Source organism: Carcharhinus amblyrhynchos, chromosome 4, assembly GCF_965287045.1.
Source record: "Carcharhinus amblyrhynchos chromosome 4, sCarAmb.v2.hapA, whole genome shotgun sequence".
In the NCBI taxonomy this organism is placed as follows: domain Eukaryota; kingdom Metazoa; phylum Chordata; class Chondrichthyes; order Carcharhiniformes; family Carcharhinidae; genus Carcharhinus; species Carcharhinus amblyrhynchos.
In genome coordinates this window covers 94,957,148-94,979,774 of record NC_137327.1, presented here as the reverse complement: position 1 = coordinate 94,979,774, position 22,627 = coordinate 94,957,148, and the positions used below count along the sequence as shown (strand labels likewise).

Sequence of the window (22,627 nt, the reverse complement as noted above, 5' to 3'; positions counted from 1 at the left end):
CAAATAAGTGCAGCGTGCAGGAATGGGACGGCCGTAGTTATGGGGGATTTCAATCTGCATATTGATTGGTCGACCCATGTTGGACGTGGGGGGCTCGAGGAAGAGTTCTTGGAATGCTGCCGGGATAGTTTCCTCGAACAGTGTGTGTTGGAGCCGACGAGGGAGCGAGCTATCTTGGATCTGGTGCTATGTAATGAAGCGGGTAGAATTAGGGACCTTGTGGTGAAGGATCCTCTTGGGGAGAGTGATCATTGTATGGTGGAGTTTCTGGTGCAGATGGAGGAGGAGAAAGTGGGTTCCCGGACACGCGTCCTTTGTTTGAATAGAGGGGAATACGGTAGGATGAGAGAAGAATTGGCGAATGTGGACTGGGAGAGCGCATTGGAGGGAGGGTCTGTTGAGGAGCAGTGGAGGATCTTTAAGGAGATCTTTCTTGGTGCTCAACGGAAATTTATTCCAATGGTCAAAAAGGATAGTAGGAGGAGAGGTAATAAGCCGTGGATAACGAAGGAGGTGAAGGAAAGTGTTAAACTAAAAGCGGAGGAATTTAGAGTAGCTAAGAGTAGTGGGCGAGAAGCGGATTGGGAGAGGTTTAAATGTCAACAAAGATTGACAAAGAAGTTGATAAGGAAGGGTAGGAGAAACTATGAAGCTGGGCTAGCGCTTAATATAAAAAAGGATAGCAAGAGTTTTTATAAATATATAAAAAGGAAGAGGCTGGCTAGGGTGAATGTTGGTCCTTTAGAGGATGAGAAAGGGGACCTAGTGGTAGGGGATGGGGATATGGCTAAGGTATTGAATAATTTTTTTGTTTCTGTCTTCACGGAGGAGGACGTGAATAATTTGCCGGGTGTTAGCGATGGAAAGGTGGTAGGACTGGAGGGTCTTAATGACATTACTGTTACTAGAAAGGCGGTGCTCGACAGACTGGAGGGGCTGATTGTGGACAAGTCCCCAGGACCGGATGGAATGCATCCGAGGGTTCTGAAAGAAATGGCGGAGGTGATAGTGGATGCCTTGGTGGTTATTTTCCAAACGTCGCTGGATTCCGGGGAAGTGCCGGATGATTGGAAAACGGCTAATGTTACGCCGTTGTTTAAGAATGGTGCCAGGCAAAAGGCGGGGAATTATAGGCCGGTTAGTTTAACGTCTGTGGTAGGTAAAATGTTAGAATCTGTCATTAAGGAGGAAATTGCGAGGCATCTTGAAGGGAATTGCTTGATAGAGCAGACGCAGCACGGTTTCATTAAAGGGAAGTCGTGTCTGACAAATTTACTGGAGTTCTATGAGGATGTGTCTAGGGCAGTGGATAGAGGAGAGCCGGTGGATGTGGTCTTTCTAGATTTTCAGAAGGCGTTTGACAAAGTGCCTCACAAGAGGTTATTGCAGAAGGTCGAGGGACATGGAGTTGGGGGTAGGGTGTTAGCGTGGATAGAGGATTGGTTGTCAAATAGGAGGCAGAGAGTGGGGGTCAATGGATGCTATTTGGATTGGCGGATGGTGACTAGTGGAGTGCCCCAGGGGTCGGTGCTGGGGCCTCAGCTTTTTACCATTTATATAGATGATCTGGAGGAGGGAACCGAGTGTAGAGTGTCGAAATTTGCTGATGACACCAAGATTGGGGGAACGGCAAATTGTGCGGAGGGTGTTGAGAGTCTGCAGAAGGATCTAGATAGGCTGGGCGAATGGGCCAGGAAATGGCAAATGGAATTTAATGTTGGCAAGTGTGAGGTGGTCCACTTTGGTAGGAAGGACTATTACTTACGGGGCGAAAAACTGCAGCAGGCGATGGTGCAGAGGGACCTCGGGGTCCTTGTGCATGAGTCGCAAAAACCCAGCTTGCAGGTGCAGCAGGTGGTCAGGAAGGCGAATGGGATGCTGGCCTTCATAGCAAAGGGGATTGAATATAAAAGTAGGGAGGTCTTGCTGCAGCTGTATAGGGCATTGGTGAGGCCGCAGCTGGAGTACTGTGTGCATTTTTGGGCGCCGCACCTGCGCAAAGATATTTTGGCCTTGGAGGGAGTGCAGAGGAGGTTTACTAGGCTGATACCGGAGTTGAGGGGGTTGAGCTATGAGGAGAGGCTGAATAAACTGGACTTGTACTCGTTAGAGTTTAGAAGAATGAGAGGAGATCTCATTGAGACGTATAAGATGATGAATGGGATGGATAGGATAGAGGTGGAAAGACTCTTCCCGCTCAAAAAAGACAATAGGACTAGGGGGCACAGCCTCAAGATAAAAGGGGGGCGGTTTAGAACGGAGTTGAGGAGGAACTTCTTCACTCAAAGGGTGGTGAATCTCTGGAATTCTCTGCCCGTTGAAGTGGTGGAGGCTGCCTCGCTAAATATTTTTAAGACGCGGGTTGATGGGTTTTTGATAGGAGAGGGGATTAAGGGTTATGGGGAGAGGGCGGGAAAGTGGAACTGAGCAGCGACAGATCAGCCATGATCTTATTGAATGGCGGGGGCAGGCTCGAAGGGCTGGATGGCCTACTCCTGCTCCTATTTCTTATGTTCTTATGTTCTTAATATGTGAGCATTCATACTTTGTGCTAAGCCTGGGGCAAAGGTTTTGTATAGGGAATTTTGTTTGATTAGAATATTTTATATACTTAATTAAGTTTATACAATATCATGATTGTTTCTCTTCTTGTTTGTAATTGGTAAATGTTATTGTTAATTTTCTTTCAACACGTTAACTGTATTCCTAAATAAATTTTGTGTGCTAAAAGCCCCCTAGTAGGGCTTTTGAAACATATCTAAAGTGAAACATCTCATGCTTACACTAGCCAAATTCAAACTGCAAAACTTATGATCCAGGCAGACTTCATAAAATACTTTGGAATTTCTGACCTGAAATTATAACATTACTCCGATCCAAAGTCCCTACCCACTTCAAGACAACAATTATCCTTGTACCAAAGAAAAGCCAGGCAGCTTGCTTTAACGACTATCACCTGGTGGATTGGACATCTATCATCATGAAGTGCTTTGAAAGATAAGTCATGACATGGATCAATTCTGGCCTCCCAGATTGCCTGGATCCACTACAGTTCACCTATCACCGCAACAGATCCACACCAGACATCATCTTCCTGGCCCTACACTGAACCCTGCATCAAAACTCCTATTTATTGACTACAGCTCAATCTTCAACACCATTATTCTGACAAAACTCATCTCCAAACTCCGTGGCCCAGGGCTCAGCTCCTCTTTGAGCTGGATCCTCGATTCACTAACCCACAGAATACAATCATCCATCACCAAACCAACCTCCAATCTACACTTCCTGCTGCCTCGGAAAAAAAGCCAGCATAATCAAGGATCCAACGCGCCCTGGCATACTACTCCTTCCATCGGGAAAAGGATCCAAAAGTCTGAGAACATGTACTAACCGATCCAAGAACAGCTTTTTCCCTGCTGCCATCAGACTTTTGTATGGACCTAATATATGTTAAGCTAATCTTTCTTTACACTATCTGTAACTGCAACATTATACTCTGCACCCTCTCTCCCTTTTCTGCTACGTACTCTATGAACACATGTACTGTCTGTATACCACACAAGAAACAATACTTTTCACTGTACCGAATGTGTGACAATAATATGTCAAATTGAAATCTAAAAACCCAAAACTTAATTTCTCCTAAAAATTTTCATCATGTCAGAATACCCATCATGCAGCTTTCTTATAAGATATAAACTCCTCTCCCCTCACCTCCATAATTTTGTATTGCACTCAAATTTCAACATCAAACTTCCTATGTGTACATGGGCGTATATTTAGCTGTAGCTTCATTATGGATCCCTGCAGGTACCAATCTATGTTATTATCTGATGAACAGTTCCCTGGATTAGCTCCCGCTTTCATTTTAAAGACAGGAATTACAGTGCCTACTTTTGCAGTTCGCTGGCATTATTCCTTTTCATGTTGATTTTTTTGAAAGGGGATAATTGTGTGTCTGCTATCCCTTCCCTAGTTTAAGCAGCCACAATGGCAATCCCATTTGGAACTGGGGTCCTGTAGGCATGATCTCAAACTTAAAATTGATATTATGATCACTGCACTCTTACTTCCTTTCTCTGCTCTGGTTCATTTCCCCTTACAAGGTCTGGCAGTGCTTCCTTCCTGTTCAGCTTCTTACACATTGAGTCAGAAAGAAATTTTGTTCTGTAAAAACTTCCACCAAGTTGTTTTTCTTTGGGTACGGTTGTCATGGAGGTACATGGAATTCCTCATGACTATTACTTTTTAAATTCATTTTGTACATTTTCCTATATATTCCTCTCTCCAGAGATGATGGTGTGCAGCATATTCCTAATAGGGTGACATGCCTTCAAATTCTTTATCTTCAAGTCATTATGGAATCTGTTTTATCTCATTGTTACGTTCTTGCATATGTCACGAAAGGTTAGATGTCCACCGACATTTCAAAAAGGTATTTCACATGATGGGAATCCCAATAACAAGATGAGCAACTGTAGACAGGCCAAATAGAAATACATCATCCTGCTAATAAAAAATACTTTGAGGTGGATGGTGGCATCATTCGGGGCAGACATAATACGTTAATGTTAAAACTAACAGAAGCCCAGGGGGACAGACCGCCAAATGTTGAGAGTATCTTCAAAAGGAAACAATAGATTGGCAACTTTTTTGTGGAAGCAGGAGGCAGTACCCGTCAAGCAATCTGAAGTGCAGAGTCCGGCTAGCAGCCTGCAAGCAGGTGTTGATCAGCAGATCAGAAGCCTGTGTACAGAGTACCTTTCGTGGAGGCAGTCAAAACCCATAAATTTGCTTTACCAAGAACAGATTTTCTGCAGAATAACCATTCAATCATTAACAGTGTGGTAACTGTAAGCTGGCCTTTATTTATAGATCTATTGGATTGGATATTGTTTGGGCTGAGGGAAGCCCTGAAAGAGTTCAGATCGTGTAAATGTACTTCGGGGTCAAAAGGGTAACTCCTACTTAAAGTTTATTTATTAGTCACAAGTAGGCTTACATTAACACTGCAATGAAGTTACTGTGGAAAAACTCCCAGTCATCACACTCCAGCACCTATTCGGGTACACTGAAGGAGAATTTAGCATGGCCAATGCACCCAAACAGACGTCTTTCGGACTGTTGGAGGAAACTCACGCAGACATGGGGAGAACGTGCAGACTCTGCACAGACAATGACCCAATCGGGGAATTCAACCCGGGTCCATGATGCTGTGAAGCAGCAGCGCTAACCGCTGTGTTGCCCTATTTGTGCATAACTTATATTATTATAATCCTGTTCATATATATGTGTATTTTCTTCATTATAATTGTCTTTAATCGATGTTATACTATAACTGGGGTGATTACTGTTCTCACTTGGTATCACACATGGCCCCTGACACACTTTCTGTAGAACAAACTACACACCACCATGAACCAGAATTTCCAAGTTGGACACTCATGCAATTATCACCAGGTTAGTGACACTTGCTACTGCCATAATGTTATTTCTAATTATCACAGCTACCTGTCACCTTTTCTTCTTCTGTTAAACATTATTTATAGATTTTATATTCTACAAAATCTAACTGCCAATTCAAGTAGTCTGCAACCATGTTTCACATATTCTCATTAGATTATTTCCTCACTCCTTTTCTCTACTCCACAAACCCTTAGTGAAAACAAATTACTGTTAAGATTCAACACAAGTTGCATATTTGCAAGGATTCCACAAAACTCAGGCACAAATAAAATACCACAAGATCATAGAATCCCACTGTGCAAAAGGAGGCTACTTGGCCCATGGAGTCTGCACTGACCTAGGCCCCATACCCACAACCCCATGTTTTCACCCTAGCCAGTCACCCTGACACCAAGGGGCAATTTAGCATGGCCAATCCACCTATCCCACACATCTTTGAACTGTGGGAGGAAACCAGAGAACCTGACGGAAACCCACGCAGACACAGGGAGAACATGCAAATTCACACAGACAGTGACCCAAGCCAGGAACTGAACCTAGTTCCTGGCGCTGAGATGCAGCAGCGCTAACCACTGTGCTGCCCTCAGTATATGACTGCATAATACAAACCTTGGAGCCGAGTGATTTTTTAAATAGACTTTACTCTGGAGTGAAAGCTGCTTCTGCAAAATTCTTATGCAGAGGATGCAAGATCCTGAATATACCACTGGATAAAAGCAAATTACTGTGGATGCTGGAATCTGAGCTGAGAAAATGCTGTAAAATCTCAGGTCTGGCAGCATCTGTAGGGAGAGAAAAGAACTGATGTTGAGTCCAGATGACTCTGTCAAAGCTACAAGGCATAGAAAGTGGGAAATATTTATACTGTATAGTGAGGGAATGAAAGATGAGTCATAGCCACAAAAACAAGGGGAAAGGCTGATAATGGCAGTCCATAAAGAAAATAGAAGGTGTGAATGGCCAAATGGCAGAGAAGCTGAAATCAGCCAGGTGAAGATGCAGGGGGAGGGGGGAGATGGGATGGAGAAGAGTAAAATTGAGGAAAAGGGAGGAAAACAGAAGCAAAGAGGGAGAAAAGGTGAGGAAAGGGGGATAAAACAGGGGTAAAGAATGTGGGAAAGAAAAATAAAGATAGATAATAAAGAAATAAAAAGGTACAGAACAGTTAAAAATGAATAAAATGAAAACAAAGGGGTCGAGATGGGGTAGAGCTAATCAATCTGAAGTTGTTGAATTCGATGTTGAGACTGGAAGGTTGTAACGTGCCTAGCCAGATGATGAGATGCTATTCCTCCAGTTTGCATTGAGCTTCATTGGAACATTGCAGTATGCTAAGGATAGACATGTGGGCATAGGAGCAGGATCATGTGTTAAAATGGCAAGCAACAGCAAGGTCAGGGTCCTGATTGCGCATAGACCAAAGATGTTCAGCAAAGCAATCATCCTGTCTATACTTGGAGACCACACAGAGCAGCAAATGCAGTAGACCAAATTGAAAGAGGTGCAAGTGAAATGTTGTTTAACCTGGAATGAGTGTTTTGGGCCTTGAATGGTAAGAATGGAAGAGGTGAAGGGGCAGACGTTACACCTTCTGCAATTGCATGGGAAGATGTCATGGGTGATAGGAGAGATGTTGAGTATGGTGGAGGAGTGGACTAGCTTATCCTGGAGTGAATGGTTTTTGTGGAATGCTGATAGAAGGAGTGAAGGGAAGATATGTTTGGTAGTGGCATCACACTGGAGTTGGCGAAAATAGTGGCGATTATGCTTTGCATGACAAGGCTGATGGGGTGTCCACTGATTCCCACAGCTATCTAGACTACAGCTCTTCACACCCTACATCCTGTAAGGACTCCATCCCTTTCTCTCAGCTCCTTTGATGCGCCACATTTTTTTTCCAATGATGCCACTTTTCAAAGTGGTGCTTCTATTATGTGGTTCTTCTTCCTCAACATTGGATTCCCACCTACAATTGTTGACAGGACCCTCAACAGTATGTGGTCATCTCCCGTGGAACAACCCTCACACCCTCCCTCCCAGAACAAGGCTGGAGTCCCCCTTGTTCTCACATTTCACCTTTACCTCTTGCATGCTTACCATCCAAGGCCGAAAACACTCATTCCAGGTTAAGCAGCATTTCACTTGCACCTCTTTCAATTTGGTCCATTGCATTTGCTGCTCCCAATGTGGTCTCCTCTACATTGGAGCGACTAAATGGAGACTGGGTGATCACTTTACTGAGCACCTATGGTCTGTGCACAATCAGGGCCCTGACCCGACTGCCATTTTAAACACACGATTCTGCTCCCATACCCACATGTCTGTCCTTAGTCTGCTGCAATGTTCCAGTGAAGCTCAATGCAAACTGGAGGAACAGCATCTTATCTTCCAGCTAGGCCCATTACAGCTTTCCAGTCTCAACATCAAATTCAACAACTTCAGACTGATCAGCTCTACCCCGCCTCAACCCCTTTGTTTTCATTTTATTTATTTTTAAATGTTCTGTACCTTTTATTTCTTTATTGTCTCTCTCTATTTTTTCCCCTACTTTTTCCCCCTATTTTATCCCCCTTTCCTTACCCTTTTTCCCCCCTTTTCTCAATTTTACCTTTCTTCACCCTGTCCCCACATCTCCATCTGCTTACTCTCCGATTTCAGCTTCTCTGCCCTTTGGCCATTCACATCTTATATTTTCTCTATGGACTGCCATTAGCAGCCATACTCCTTGTTTTTGAGGCAATGACTCATCTTTCATTCCCTCATCCTCCAATATAAATATTTCCCACTTTCTATGCCTTTTAGCTTTGTCAAAGGGTCAAGACTCAAATTGTCAGCTCTTTTCTCTTTACAGATGCTGCCAGACCTGCTGAGATTTTCCAGCATTTTCTCTTTTGGTTCCTGAGTGTATCAATTGCTCTAAAGTATTCAGACGCTGCAAGAATCAAAGAGGTCCCAAGCCTGCATCAGAAAATATGGCTGAATCATAAGAGCAAGTGTCTTGTCGCAATGAACAATTTATTCATTCACATCTTCTGAGCAGTTGGCATTTTCCTGGATTTATTACAAAATGTTTTGACAGGTTTCATATCTCAATCAGCATACTGAATTTTAAGTCAGGCTATGAGGCAAGAACAAAACAATTTAAAAGCAAAGTCATGTGGCTGGGCTACAGCTGAACCGGTGAGTAATTGCTTGGTAACACGATTAGTCACAAACACATGATTTCTATTCTAACATAGTTCAAGGAAATGGAGTAGAAAATATTCACAACATGGGCAGAAAATTCCCCTCTGGAGTTAATTTTAACATTATACTTGCCTTTATAAAGTTGAGAGTTTGGAAGATAGGAATGCCTGTGGGCTATTTAACCCTGCCACACAATGAGATCATGGTTAATCAGTAACCTAATTCCACTTACCATCACCTCTCCCCCCACCCCCAGAAACACTTTCCTCATAGTTCTTAATACCTATAGTTAAAAAAGATGCATCAATCTTGGAATTAAGATTAACAATTGTTCGGAAGAGAGATTTTCCACTTTTAAGTTTAAAGTTTATTTTTTAATGTCGCAAGTAGGCTTACATTAACACTACAATGAAGTTACTGTGAAAATGCCACCATCTGGCACCTGTTCAGGTACACTGAGGGAGAACTTGGCATGGCCATTGCACCTACCCAACATGTCTTTGGAGTGTGGGAGAAAACCAGAGCACCCGGAGGAAACCCACACAGAGAACATGCAGACTCGCCATAGACAGTGACCGAAGCTTAGAATTGAATCTGGGTCTCTGGCGCTAACCACTGTACTGCACTTAATGTACAAAACTGAAAAGTCTAGCTCTATTTGTTTATAACCTTAGTCCTACTTTCCCCAACCACCTCCCTATTTAACCCACCTGCTCCCCTTAAACATCAACAAGTCACCCCTTAACATTGTGAAATTCAGGGAGTACACCCATAGTTTGCATAATTTCTCATTATTGTAGTACCATGGTAGTTCTAATTGTTGTAGCTACGAGCTCTGTAGCAACCAAGTCCAAATAAGCACTGCCAAGTATATTATATTACTGAGAAATTCAACTATCGGCAAACAGAAAACAAAGTCAAAATGAGAGTCATATAATTTACATTATTAACGAAAACAGTCTAGTAAAACAGACAACAATTTGAAATTATGGCATCTAGCTAGTGTGTCTCAACAGTACTTACTGTAATTAATACTTTTAGAAGAAAGATTAAATAAAAAGATAATTAGCCCATTACTTGCAATTTTAACTACTCGAAAATCAAATGATCATAAAGTCAGAGAGGTATTAACACAGAAAAAGGCTCTTCTGCCCAAAATATCTGCACTGGTCAATGACCACCTAACTATTCTGTTCCCATTTTCCAGCCCATAGCTTTGTATGCCTTGGCATCGCAAGTGCACTTCTAAATGCTTCTTAAATGTTACAACGGTCTCTATTTCTACCATCTGTTCAGTCAGTGAGTTCCAGATGCCCACTATCTTCTGGGTGAAAAAGATTTTCTTTACATCCCCTCTAAATCCCCTGTCCTTACCTTAAGTCAATGCCTCCACCAAGGGAAAACATTCTTCCTGACTATCTATGCCCCTCAATTTTATACATCTCAATCATGTCCTCTTCTCAGTCGCCTCTGCTCCAAGGAAAACTACCCCAGTCTGTCCAAAATCTCTACACAACTAAAACTCTCCGGTCCAGGCAACATCCTGGTGAATCTTCTCTGCACCGTTTCCAATGCTATCATGTCCCTCCTATGATGTGGATTCCAGAACTGTACACTATACTCTAGCTGTGGCCTAATCAGCATTTTAATATTGCTCCATAATAACCTCCCTGCTCTTAAACTCCATGCCTCAGCTAATAAAGGCAAGTATACCATATGTCTTTTTAACCATTTTATCTACCTGTTCTGCTACCTTACTACCTTAAGGGATCGGTGTACATGCACACCAAGGCCCCTCTGATCCTCCATGCTTTTCAGGGCCCTGCCATAAGGCATATATTCCCCTGCCTTGTTTGTCCTGCCCAAATGCATCACCTCAATTTATACAAGTTGAATTCCATTTGCCACAGATCAGTCCATCTGACCAGCCGTCAATATCCTCCTGTAACCTAAGGCTCTCCTCCTCACTATTTACCACACCGCCAATTTTCATATCATCCACGAACTTGCTGACCAGCCCTCCTACATTCAAGTCTAAATCATTTATATAAATCACAAATGGCAAGTGCCGAAATACTGATCCCTGTGGAATCCCACTAGACAGTCTTCCAGTTCAAGAAACACCCTTTGACCATCATCTGCTTCCTGCCACTCAGCCAGTTCTGGATCCAATTTGCCGAGTTTCCTTGAATCTCATGGGCCCTTATCTTTGCTATCAGTCTCCCATGTGGGACCTTATCAAAAGCCTTTTCTTCTTTTTAATAAATGCATTTTATAAACAATCCCAATTTTGCTCAGATACTCCTCACAACTGGGCATCTCAATACAAGGAAAATAGCGTAACTTTTTGGGGGAGGATTAGTGAAAGAGTATAGAGGCTAATGACATTGGATCATTTCCATTCAAAGTTCCTTTTGTAGTGTGACTACAGTGACATAGTTGACTGTAGTGCACTATTTAATCTGAAACTCACAAAATCATAGACTATTCCTAAGCTACAGAACCGAATGAATTCCAAATTCACTAGATTCTTCTTTTCGTTTGATTTCACAGTTTGCTAATTGCAATCTCTGCAGCTGGTTATGTTCATAGAGCTCGGTTTGGTGTAATCAGGTCAGGGCATTCAAAACTGTCAAAATAATTACAAGGGTTGAAAAATTAGCTTTCTAACCTTCAACTTGATAGAAGTTAATTTAATTTACATAAAATCATCATCTGATCGACTAATTCACCAACCACTAGGGACAAGGTTTTATTTAAAAAATAACTTCTTGACCTTCTCCATCTGCAGTGTCAGGGAAAAAAATTATAATACTTTATCTACACTGCAGTATAAAAGTTCAATATATTGTTTAAAGCTGCATTTTGAAGTAAAACACAGCATACTTGTTGAATGATCAATTATGTGACACCTCTTACCATATCATTTGCTCAGTCCTGGGACCCGAATGATTGTATCACTACCACTTCAACAATAGTAAGTTCTGAAGTCAATTTGATGTTTACTTTTAACTTGTACACAGTATACATGTTTGCACTACAGTTAAGAGTTAAAGAATAATAACTTGCAGTTAATTATTTCATGACTTTAGGACGTTCCAGAGCATTTATTAGCCAATTAATTACTTTTGAAGTTTTTGCCAATGTAGGGAATTTCCTGACTTCCTCTTTGCAAATTTGCTGGTGATCAACATTGCTGATGTACTGTACTTTGGATTTTTTTTTAATTAGATTTACACAAAGATAATATCAACTGATGCACCAAGGTTGTTGCACTCACCAGCTTCTTTATAGAAGACTCTGTTTAAAAGTAATTTTCTTGCCTTTTCTAACCATTAAAAAGGTAATGCTGTAAACTACTCCTAGATGTCTCCCATTGTTGTTCTGAAATCGCTCAGAAAGTGTGATGGTAATGTTATTTTTCTTCTCTGTCTCAATGATGAAGTGCCTAGCGTCTGGTTGCTGCTTTCCTCATATTGCATGATTAAATTTCTGGATGCTCACTTCTACAACTCTGTGGCACAACATATACTGCTGCAATTCTACACTGGCAGTGTCAAGGTGTTATGGGAGTAGCATGACTTGAGAGTGATATTGTCAAGTATTAGGATGTCATTTGTATAAAAGTTAAGTGACAATCATTATCTGGCAGTACACCTGTATAATTTTTTTGTCATAATCTTGAACTAATTACATCACAATCTGGTCTTTCAGTGAGGTGCTTGCCATTATACACTAATTGAATAGACTGCCTTAGTTTATCCTGCCTGCTATTGAAAACAAGGATAAAGGCATTATTCTTCACAATTTACTCTATTCCATTTATACATATGCACATACATGTATTTGTGTTTCCTTTGGCTTTACAAATGAGGCATTTATAAGTGATTACAATCAAAATTCATCTCAGATTCTGAGAATTAACAAACTCAAGTTTTGCATATTATCACTTAAACCACACTCTCTCCTTCCATGCAGCCCCACATCATCATATTTTTGTTTGTAATCAGTCAGGCTTCTTTACTGCTACTTCAATGCAAACTTTTGCTCAACGGGAGGAATGCTAATGTTGGATTATGGGTATTACTCACTGTAGACCTTTAGCATCAGCATGCAGCAGTCTCAAATAAAGATTGAGGGCAGGATTCTCCAGGCCAGCTAGCCCCAATCGTGGATTGTGATGACCTGGAAAATCAGTAGTCAGCAGGAAAGTGGTTTTGTGCCCGTCGCCAAAGCCAGCATAACCTTCCCAGGCTGCACTGCCAACACCGATTAGGTTCCCAGCCAGGGCAGACAGGGAGCCTATTAATATTCAAATACACCACTTTTAAGTTCAATTAGCAGGCTTAGAACCCAAGTCAAATGGCCCTCGTTATTCACTTACCATCCCAGCAGGATCTGCACTGGGTGGGTTTTGGTGCACAGGCAAGGACCTGGCATGTTTAATCTCAAGGGTCAAGGAAGCACCACGTGCCCCTCAACAATGACAGGCACCCTGTCCCCCACACAGCCAAGTGGTTTGCAAAAGAGGAAGCAAAACCACAGACTGTCAATCAGGATTAGACTCTGTCTACAAAGAGATCAGAATCAATGGGGTACTTGAAGTGCAATCAACAATGAAGGAAAATAAAAATAAACACAGAAGGCTGAAGGCTGATAGAAAGCACTTGATCCAACAGCTGAATCTTTTGAGGCACTGCAGTTGAAGTTGTTACAGATCGAAGGCTTCAAGTGCAGTGAAGACAGTTACAACATTTTCTGCTTGGGAAGCCACAGCAACTTCAAATCAAAGGTATGTGCATACATTAGGGCTGAGTGCACAACTGGGCAGACAAGTGCAGGAGATCCTACTGGTAATTTGATGCAGAGAGTAGAATTTCGCAGTTCAAAAGTTAAGTCCTTAATTGAAGCTTCAAAAGATTTTTAGTCCCTAAATGAAGTATTTGAAGAAGCCAAGTTGCCAAATTGATGGATGTATCTGTTGTATGTTTACTGATGTCTCCTTTCACATCCACAGGCGATTTGGTCTGCCTTGTGGGCCAACAAGGGACATACACGTGGTGGGTTGTGCGAGGGCTGCTCTTGGATGTTACTTCGAGAGTTGCCTAGTGCTTCACGTCATTAGTGTACGCTTAAACTGGACCAATTGACGGGCAACACGACAGCTCAGTGACTATCACTGTTTGCTGTGCAGTTACACGGACCCGGGTCGGATCTCCAGCTCGGGTCAATGTCTGTGGGAGTTTGCACATTCTCCCCGTGCTTGCGTGGGTTTTCTCCGGGTGCTCCGGTTTCCTCCCAGACCCCATTGGTGTTAATAAATTGTCCCTAAATTGGATCTCCCTTAATCTGGCACACATGTAATTCCCTAAATTTGCACCCCTTTATTGTGGAGTCCACTAGATGTAGACAAAAGTCATAGGTAGGAGGAGAATTGGAATGAGGCACTCACTAAGTGTTAAAATGGGTGGCGTGGGCTTGTAGGGCCGAAGGGCCTGTGTCCTGTGCTGTTCTTTGTTCTTTGAATGTTTCTCTGAGGCTTTGTAATTTACATTAAATGAAAAAAATGGCGTTTTCCAAAACACCTTTTATGGAAAACTTACAGATACTTTAAAATTATCAGATTCACCCGAGTTCAAGTTCAAAGATTTCCAAAAGACTTAAAAACTTACACCTTTGATATTGTAAGCTGGGTAGACATGGCGAACAACAGATAGGACTGCATCAGGAAGCCGGGTTGGCTGATGGGGAAGGAAAAAAGACAAAGGTTTCAACATCTGGCCTTGTGATTTATTTCTGCACCATCTGCGTAAGTAATGCTCCTCAAGAATTGAACTCTTCAGTCACTTACAATATTGCATGGCAAAGTAACTGAATTGCTTTGGTGCTTAGGCCATTGTTTTAGAGACGGACAGTTGCATCAGCATGTTCTTATACACTTTGTTAAATGTGTGATTAGCTGATTATTTTAACAACTGGAAATGTCCTTTACTGTTAAATAGCTGGCAACAGGAAAAACATGGTACTTCAAACATATGCAATTAAATTAAAATGCTGGTGATGGGTGGAAGCTTGCAATGACAGGTGAATTACACTGAAACAAAGGGATGTCATGCGCTAATAAATTACTTGCTAACCAATGAGTAACTAATCTTATCTCAAATGTTGCTGCAACGTACAGAAAATACAGTTTTCCATTCTCTGTCATATCAGGAAACTTCAGCAAACAGCAGCTGAGATCAGAACCTCACTAAGTAAAAGATAGGAATCCAATCAGTTCTAAAACTCCTTCTCCTCCACTGCACTTAGTGATTTCCTCCAAATATTATTGGAGGAAATATACAAATAATAATGATATACAATCATGTTGAGCGATTTTATAACAATGCAGAAAATGTTGCTGTGAAGCTAGAATTCAGGTATTTTAGGTAAATTGATGCAAATTCCTTTTTGCTGTAGTGAAGAGGAAACTGTTTATATGTAGGCTGGTGAAAGGTTATCAATTTGGAACATGAACTGTGTTTCTCACTTCACAGATGCTGCCAAACTGGATAACAATTTACAGCATTTTCTGTTTTTATTTCAGATTTCCAACATCTGCAGTATTTCCCTTTGGATTAGTAGTTTGCCTTTCACTTTATAGTACAGAACTTGAGTATTGCTGTAAAAAGAGACATGCTGTCAAAGCTTGTCTTTCACTTATCAGAACATGTTTGCAAGATACCAAATCTTAAGGGAACAACAATTTACACTGCCTGACAGTGTGCTGATTTGTTGACAAGTGGACTCTGATTGATAGAGCTGGATACTTTACCAAACCAGGATTGGTTTTAATATAGTGCCGATATGTTTGTATTCCTCTTAATGCATTGTTGCAAATTGCTTCTAAAAACAGACCTACAACCGCAGCTATTTCATATTGTTATGCAGCTCAAAATTCTCTCTACAAACAGAATGCAAGTTTCTAAAGACAAAGATCTAAAGTTGTACTGAGAGACATACTATGTACAGCAGGCAGACTATAAAAGAGCCATTAACTCATCACACTTTATTGAAAGCCAAATGAATATACGCCAAATACAAATGAGTGTTTCAAAAGAATGGTGCATTATTCATTTCTACCATTAACTTGACCCCTTGGTACTCGAGTCAGAACACGAGTTCAAATCTCACTCCAGACTGGTGAACAGAAAATCTAAGCTGACACATCAAATCACTTCTGTGGCAGTGCTGCATTGTTGAGTATGCCATCTTTCTGATTGAGACCCTATCCATCTACTCAGGTACGTTACAAAGATTCCATAGTATTATTAGAAAAGAAGAACAACAGTTCTCTCTCTCCTCGCCAATATTTATTCCCCCAACTAACACCACCCATCAAAAACAGACTCACTGGTGATTTACCCAATGCAGTTCTTAGGATAAAGAGTCTGCCATGTTTAACTGTTGTTTAATGCCATATAATTGTAAGTTAATTCCCTTTCTATCCCCAAAACACTGTTGTTTGTAGGACCTGGCCATGAGTATGTTTGCTGCCATGTCGTAGTTACTTATTTAATTTGAGTTGAGTAATTAATTAAAAATTTCCCCCCTCTATTTAGAATATCTAAATTAGGCAGTGATTATAAACCCTAGAAGTTGACTTTATGTTAAGATAAATATGATCCATGCTTGATCAAGATTTCTATGAAGTAATACATGTTTTATATCTTCCAAGGTCTTGGTCAGTCAAGGGGACATGTTCAAAGTCTTCAACAATGCAAAGAAAAAGGTGCAGCGAATGGGTGCCCTTTGTGCCTGCAGGCCTATATTAATTTGTGAAAGGCATTCCTAGATAGTCTCTTATTATTTTGAACTAAGGGGCTGGGGAGAAGAGCACAAGGAACAGAGGATAAAAAGGATGCCCAACCATCTTCATGTACTTTCAAAAACTAGGAAAGCACAAACTGTTAGGTGACCTATGAGATGTATAACAAACTATGCAATTTCTTAGTAAGGTAGAAGTGGCTGGCAAGGTGAAATTAACAGTATAGAAAAATAAAAATGGAAAGGGGACCAAGATAAATATTGGTAAAGAGTAGCAATCTTCAAGACACAGCACATAAGTGATGCTGATGTATTAAGACTGGATTTTTCCATCGTATAAGAACTGAAATTCGTTGCGGGTGGAGGGGGAGAGATGATGGGAAGGTGAAGCAGCAGAAAATAACAGATGATGAAATCCACAACTGAATCCCTGCCAGTGGTGCCAGGAATTCTCCTCCAATTAGCTCAATAGGGAAATTGGTCAGTTGCCCCTTTGCTGTCCTTCCTACAAACATACACACAATGATGAGCTGAGGATAATTCACTCCAGACCAGCAGCAGGAATCTTTAATTGCCATTACTGGAAAAGTAGACGGGCTAGTACTGGGATTTCTCCCTCTTTTCAAACAACTTATCCTGACCACAACCCCTAGTGAAGCTTTGACAATTGAATGTTTTTGAAGGCATTCTGCTTTATTTGATACACTTTCCAGGGAGGCATGGTGGCACAGTGGTTAGCACCACTGCCTCACAGTGTCAGAGACCTGGGATTGATTCCTGGCTTGGGTCATTGTCTATGCAGAGTATGCATGTTCTCCCCACGTCTGTGTGGGTTTCCTCCGGGTGCTCCGGTTTCCTCCCACAGTCTGAAAGACATGCTGATTAGGTACACTGGCTATGCTAAATTCTCCCTCAGTGTACCTGAACAGGTGCTGATGTGTGGCAACTCATAGATTTTCACAATAACTTCATTGCATGTTAATGCAAGCCTACTTGTGACTGATAAATAAACATTACATAAACCTTCTCCACTTTGATCAGGGCTTTCTCTGCATAGTAGTTATCCAGCTCAGCATAATTAATATGTCTGACTTAGGAAAACAGGTCAGGGTCATGATCCTGCCCCAGTGTCCTTTAGCAGCAAATTACATCAGGAGGAGAAATGCAATGGGCACTGATCCAAATAGCCTTTTCTTTATAGGGTTATTGTTTTGGTTCAGACAGTATAAAGTGGTCCATTAGGTCAGGAACTGATATTTTGTATTTCCAACAGTTAGCTGAAGGGGCGCTTGGGAGTTGACACTGGAAGTTAGGAAGAAAATTGTCATGCCTCATGCCTCACACCTCTTGTCATTATTTGTGTGCGTGAAGGAGGCAGACCAGTTGAGTGACCAATTTTCCCATCAGGGCAAAGGAAGCAGGATTTTTGGTCGCAGTCGTAGGGATTCAGCCGCAGATTTCGGCAACCCCCATTTTCAGCTGCTCCAGCCATATACAAATATTCATAAAGGGAGAAAAATCCAGTCTTAATACTTAAGGGGTCTCAAAACAGGACTATTGATCTGATATGGGAGTTTCATGTCAACGAAATGGGGGCATCAACATAGATACACTAGAATTCTATTGCATTACCATCTCAATTTGTCTGAAAGATTCCTAGAGTGCATCATTCTAATAAAGAAACTCCAGAATGTTTCAATAAATTAACTTCACTGAGCTCAGGATACTGTCCACCTGGTTTACTCCAAAAAATCCATTCTAACAATCAGATAATTTCATTGTTTTAAGCACTTGGGAGACACAATGTTAAAGATGCTATGTAAGTGCAAATTGTTGCGTATGTAATGTTAGTGCAGCTAATTAAGAATATCAGGCCTCCACAAGATAAGTACTTGGCTTCCTTTTCCCAATATCATTGCAATCAAATGGAATTTTGGATGACCACCAGCAACATAATGGGAAATAATTATACGAGACGTAGCAAACAAAGTACAATGGTCTGAGGAATAATATGTTTAAAATTGACTATCTGAATATGCTACATCTTTTATAAAATAAATATCTATATCATATTCACTTCCTTTTCAGAGCTTTGTAAACTATGCACTTTGACATAGCGTCTCACGCTTATTAAATTTGTTGTCAGAGATAAAACAGCAATAGAACATCAAAAAAAAACCCAAAATTTTTCCTTCACTTCTTAAACATATGAACAGTCTGAGAATTTAATGACAGTGGAGGAGTGGAGAATTGATGTTGAGGTAGAGCTGGATGTCATCAGCTAACATTGTGCTTTTGGATGATATCGCTAAGGGGCAGCAAAGGGATGAGAAATAGAATGGGGCCAAGGATAGATCTTCAGGAGAGGCATGATGCAACAGTGCAAGAGCAGGCAGAGAAGCCATCAGAAGTGATTTTCTGGATGATTAAATAGATAAGGATAAAGCCAGGTGAGAACTGTCCCACTCAGGTAGATGATAGCGGCAAAGAATGGTGTGGGCAACCGTGTCAAAGGTTGCAGACAAGTTGGGATGGATGAGGACGGAAAGATTACGTTTATCATAACCACACAGAATAAAGTTTGTGACTTTGATAAAATATGCTCTGGTACTGTGGCAAAAACCTTCCTGGAGGGATTTAAACATGAAAAGACGGGAACTGATTCTGGAGACACGATGGAAAGCTTGCAAAGACAGGAGGGGTCAAAAGTTGTTTTTTTGAGGAGATTATACTAAGCTAACAAGTTTAAGTCACAGACTAGTGTTTATTATAGTATTTAAAGCCACATAACAAAAGTAATCTTTCCTTCCTCATCCATCCCAACCTGTCTGCAACCTTTGACACGGTTGACTACGCCACCCTTTGCCATTATCATCTAGTTGAGTGGGACAGCTCTCACCTAGCTTCATTCTTATCTATTCGTATCCAGAAAATCACTTTTGATGGCTTCTCTGTTATCCACTGGTTGATATACTAATTAATCGGATTACAGGAAGGCTATTGGACATTGTCAATGATTCTGCTCTTAGACACTATTCCTCTTCCTACAAAAGCATCAATCCACCGCAAAAATCCATTGTCAAACTTTGCTGTCTTCACTAACCACCTCAACAGATAATTGCCACATAGTTCCGAGTGTACTCCCAAAATCGATCTTGGTCAAACATATGAATGGCATCCACCCTAACACATGACTATGGTTCATTGTGTCTTCTTTGCAAGTGTCTTTCCTCTGTAGGGGAAGCTTCCTATGACAAATCAATGCCCTCACTCATGTTCCCTGCTGGAATTCCTGCAGGCTGAATGGGGTCAATGGTGTGTTATTCTTAGATACTTTACATAATTCAATTACCTGCCCAGGCTCTCCTATGAAGAACACACACCTATGATAGTTGTATTATTGGAACTCTACCTCAGCAGCACTTGGAACCTTCAGCAGAGAAGGAACGAACATTTGGTCATGTTTGAATAATGGAAATACCATTACTCAATTCAAACTTTGGTTTAAAATTGCTACAAGTTCTACTGTATTAAAACCAAATTTGCTGAAGTAGCAATGCTGCAACTAGAAAAATTGCTCTTTGCTTCACACTCAAAAATCCAAACAGGTTCCCATTTTAACCAGCCGTGTTGTACATCATCCAGAGGTTTGTATGCAAATAAATTTATGAATGTAGTCACCAGTGCTCTGAAGAAAGCAGCAAAGCTTGATTTTTAAAAAAAAATTAATGGGATGAGGCACCACTGTCTGGGCCAACATTTATTGCCAATCCTTAATCGTCCTTGAGGATTTTTTTAAAAAAGACATTATATTAAGTGGATCGTAAATTAGTTCAACTAAAATCAAAAAAGGACTAGGTAATAAATAAAATACATTTTTAAAAAACTATAAAGAAAAGAGGGCAGGAAAGATCAGATATATGTGTAAAACAAACCAAAGATGTTCTGAAATTATAAAGTTATTGTCAGCGTATCAAGGATGCTGGAAACATTGACGTTGGAAACATTGGAGTATTAACTATTTTTAGAAACAAAAGAATGGTTACAGTACAGAAGGCAGCCATTTGACCCATCATGTCTGTACCTAGACAATGTAAAAGCAACTCTGTCAGTAGTTCCATTTTTACGTGTTTGATCTGTAGCCCTGCAAAATGTTTCCTGTTAGCCAATTATTCAATTTCCTTTTGAAAACCATGATTGAATTTGTCTCCAACACACCCTCATGCAGTACATTCCAGATTCTAATCACCCATTGCGTAAAATAAATTTTCCTCATGTTGTTGTTAGTTCACCTGTGATTCATCTTAAATTGGCGCCCTCTCGTTCTTAAGCCTTGCAATGGGGACATCTAGTCTGTCCAAATCCCTCAAGATTTGAAAGATCTCTATCAAATCTCTCCACAACCTTCTCTTCTCCATGAAGAACAGCCTCAGCCTCGTCAATTTATCTGCAATAATTTAAGATTTTCATCTGAAAAACCATTCTCAAATTCCTTCCCATCCTGTGCCTAGAATTGGGCACAAGACTCCAGCTAAGACCACACCAGTGTTTCAAAGTTTATTATATCTATTGCTTTTGTACCCTTTGCCTTAAATGTATTTTTAACCTTCCCTACCAACTTCATTAATTTTGTATGTCCACTGCCTAGTCCCTCTGTACCTTTAAAGCTTCAGAATCATATCCTTTATTTCACATTGCCTCTTCTCATTCTTTCGAGGAAAACATATCACTTTATTCTTTTCTACATTAATTTTAGTCTGCTACTCATCCATCTGTTCTACCAGCCCTTTACCTCATAGCTCTGTGCCGTTCCTCACAATGCTCCAACTAGTGAAAACATCTCACCATCCACCCTGTCAAGCCCCCTCAGGACCTTATATGTTTGAAAAAGGTCACCCCTCACTCTTCTAAACTTCAAGAAATATAGATACAAACTATGTAGTCTCCCTTGATAGGGCAGCCCTCTCATTCTGGGAATTACGCTGTTGAATTCGTTTGAAATGCCTCCAATGTTACTACATCCTTTTTTAGGTAAGGGGACCAAAACTGTGTGCATTATTCCAGGTGAAGTCTCACCAATACTGTGTACAAGTGCAACAAAAACTCCCTATTTTTAAACTCCAACCCCTCTGCAATAAAGGTCAAAATGCCAATTGCTTTCTTATATACTTGTTGAGCCTGTCTGCTAGCTTTTTATGATTCATGCACTAGAACACCTAGATCCCTTTGTGCTTTACTTACTGGCAGTTTCTGTCCATTTAGATAACGATCTGCCTTTTGATTCCTCCTACCAAAGCGCATGATCTTGCACTTCCCCACATTAAACTCCATTTGCCAGATTTCCCCCTGTCACTCAACTATCTACATCCCATTGCAGAATCACAACATGTTCTTCCACCTACTTTCGTATCATTGTCAAATTTGGAAACTTTACATTCTGTTCCTTCCTCCAGGTCATTAATGTAAATAGTGAATAATTGCAGGCCAAGAACTGATCCATGCAGTACTCCATTAATTACATTTTTCCACTCTGAAAAGGACCCATTTATTCCAATGCTCTGTTTTCTATGTGACGCAGTAAAAAGTCTGACAACACCAGGTTTCAGTCCAACCGATTTATTTGATAGTAAATTCACTAGCTTTTGGGTTAGCCCCTTCGTCAGGTGAATGGAGAGTTCTGGCCTCAGACAGAGCATATCAAGCACAGACAGTTTACAGATTACTGATTAGAATGCGAATCTTTACACCTAACCTGCTGTTCAAGTCTTAAAGTGGCCGACAATGTGTGTGGAAGGAGCACTGATCACAGGTTAAAGAGATGTGTATTGTCTCCAGACAGTACAGTAAGTGAGGTTTTGCAAACCCAGGCAAGTCACGGGGGTTACAGATAGTGTGACATGAACCCAAGATCCCTGTTGAGACTGTCCTCATGCGTGCGGAACTTGGCTATCAGTCTCTGCTCAGCGACTCTGCGCTGTCGTGTGTCGTGAAGGCAGCCTTGGAGAATGCTTACCCGAAGGTCAAAGGCTGAATGCCCGTGACCACTGAAGTGTTCGCCAACAGGAAGGGAACAGTCTTGCCTGGTGATTGTCGAGCGATGTTCATTCATCCGTTGTCGTAGCGTCTGCATGGTCTCCCCAATGTACCATGCTTCGGGACATCCTTT

The 22,627-nt window shown here is 41.1% G+C and overlaps 1 protein-coding gene across 7 annotated transcripts in view; it reads right to left on the bottom strand.

The window, feature by feature from the left end:
* Positions 1-22,627, bottom strand: part of clcn5b (chloride channel, voltage-sensitive 5b) — a 138,612-nt gene that overhangs the window by 105,674 nt on the left and 10,311 nt on the right. Inside the window, exon 2 of one of the 7 annotated variants that reach the window (XM_080187576.1) lies at positions 14,330-14,396. The exons of 5 other annotated variants lie outside the window; for them this stretch is intronic. The gene's annotated coding sequence lies outside the window, so the exon portion shown is untranslated. Of the gene's footprint in view, positions 1-6,078; positions 6,209-14,329; positions 14,397-22,627 lie in introns of those variants that run through there. One more of the 7 variants, XM_080187577.1, reaches the window with a different exon arrangement.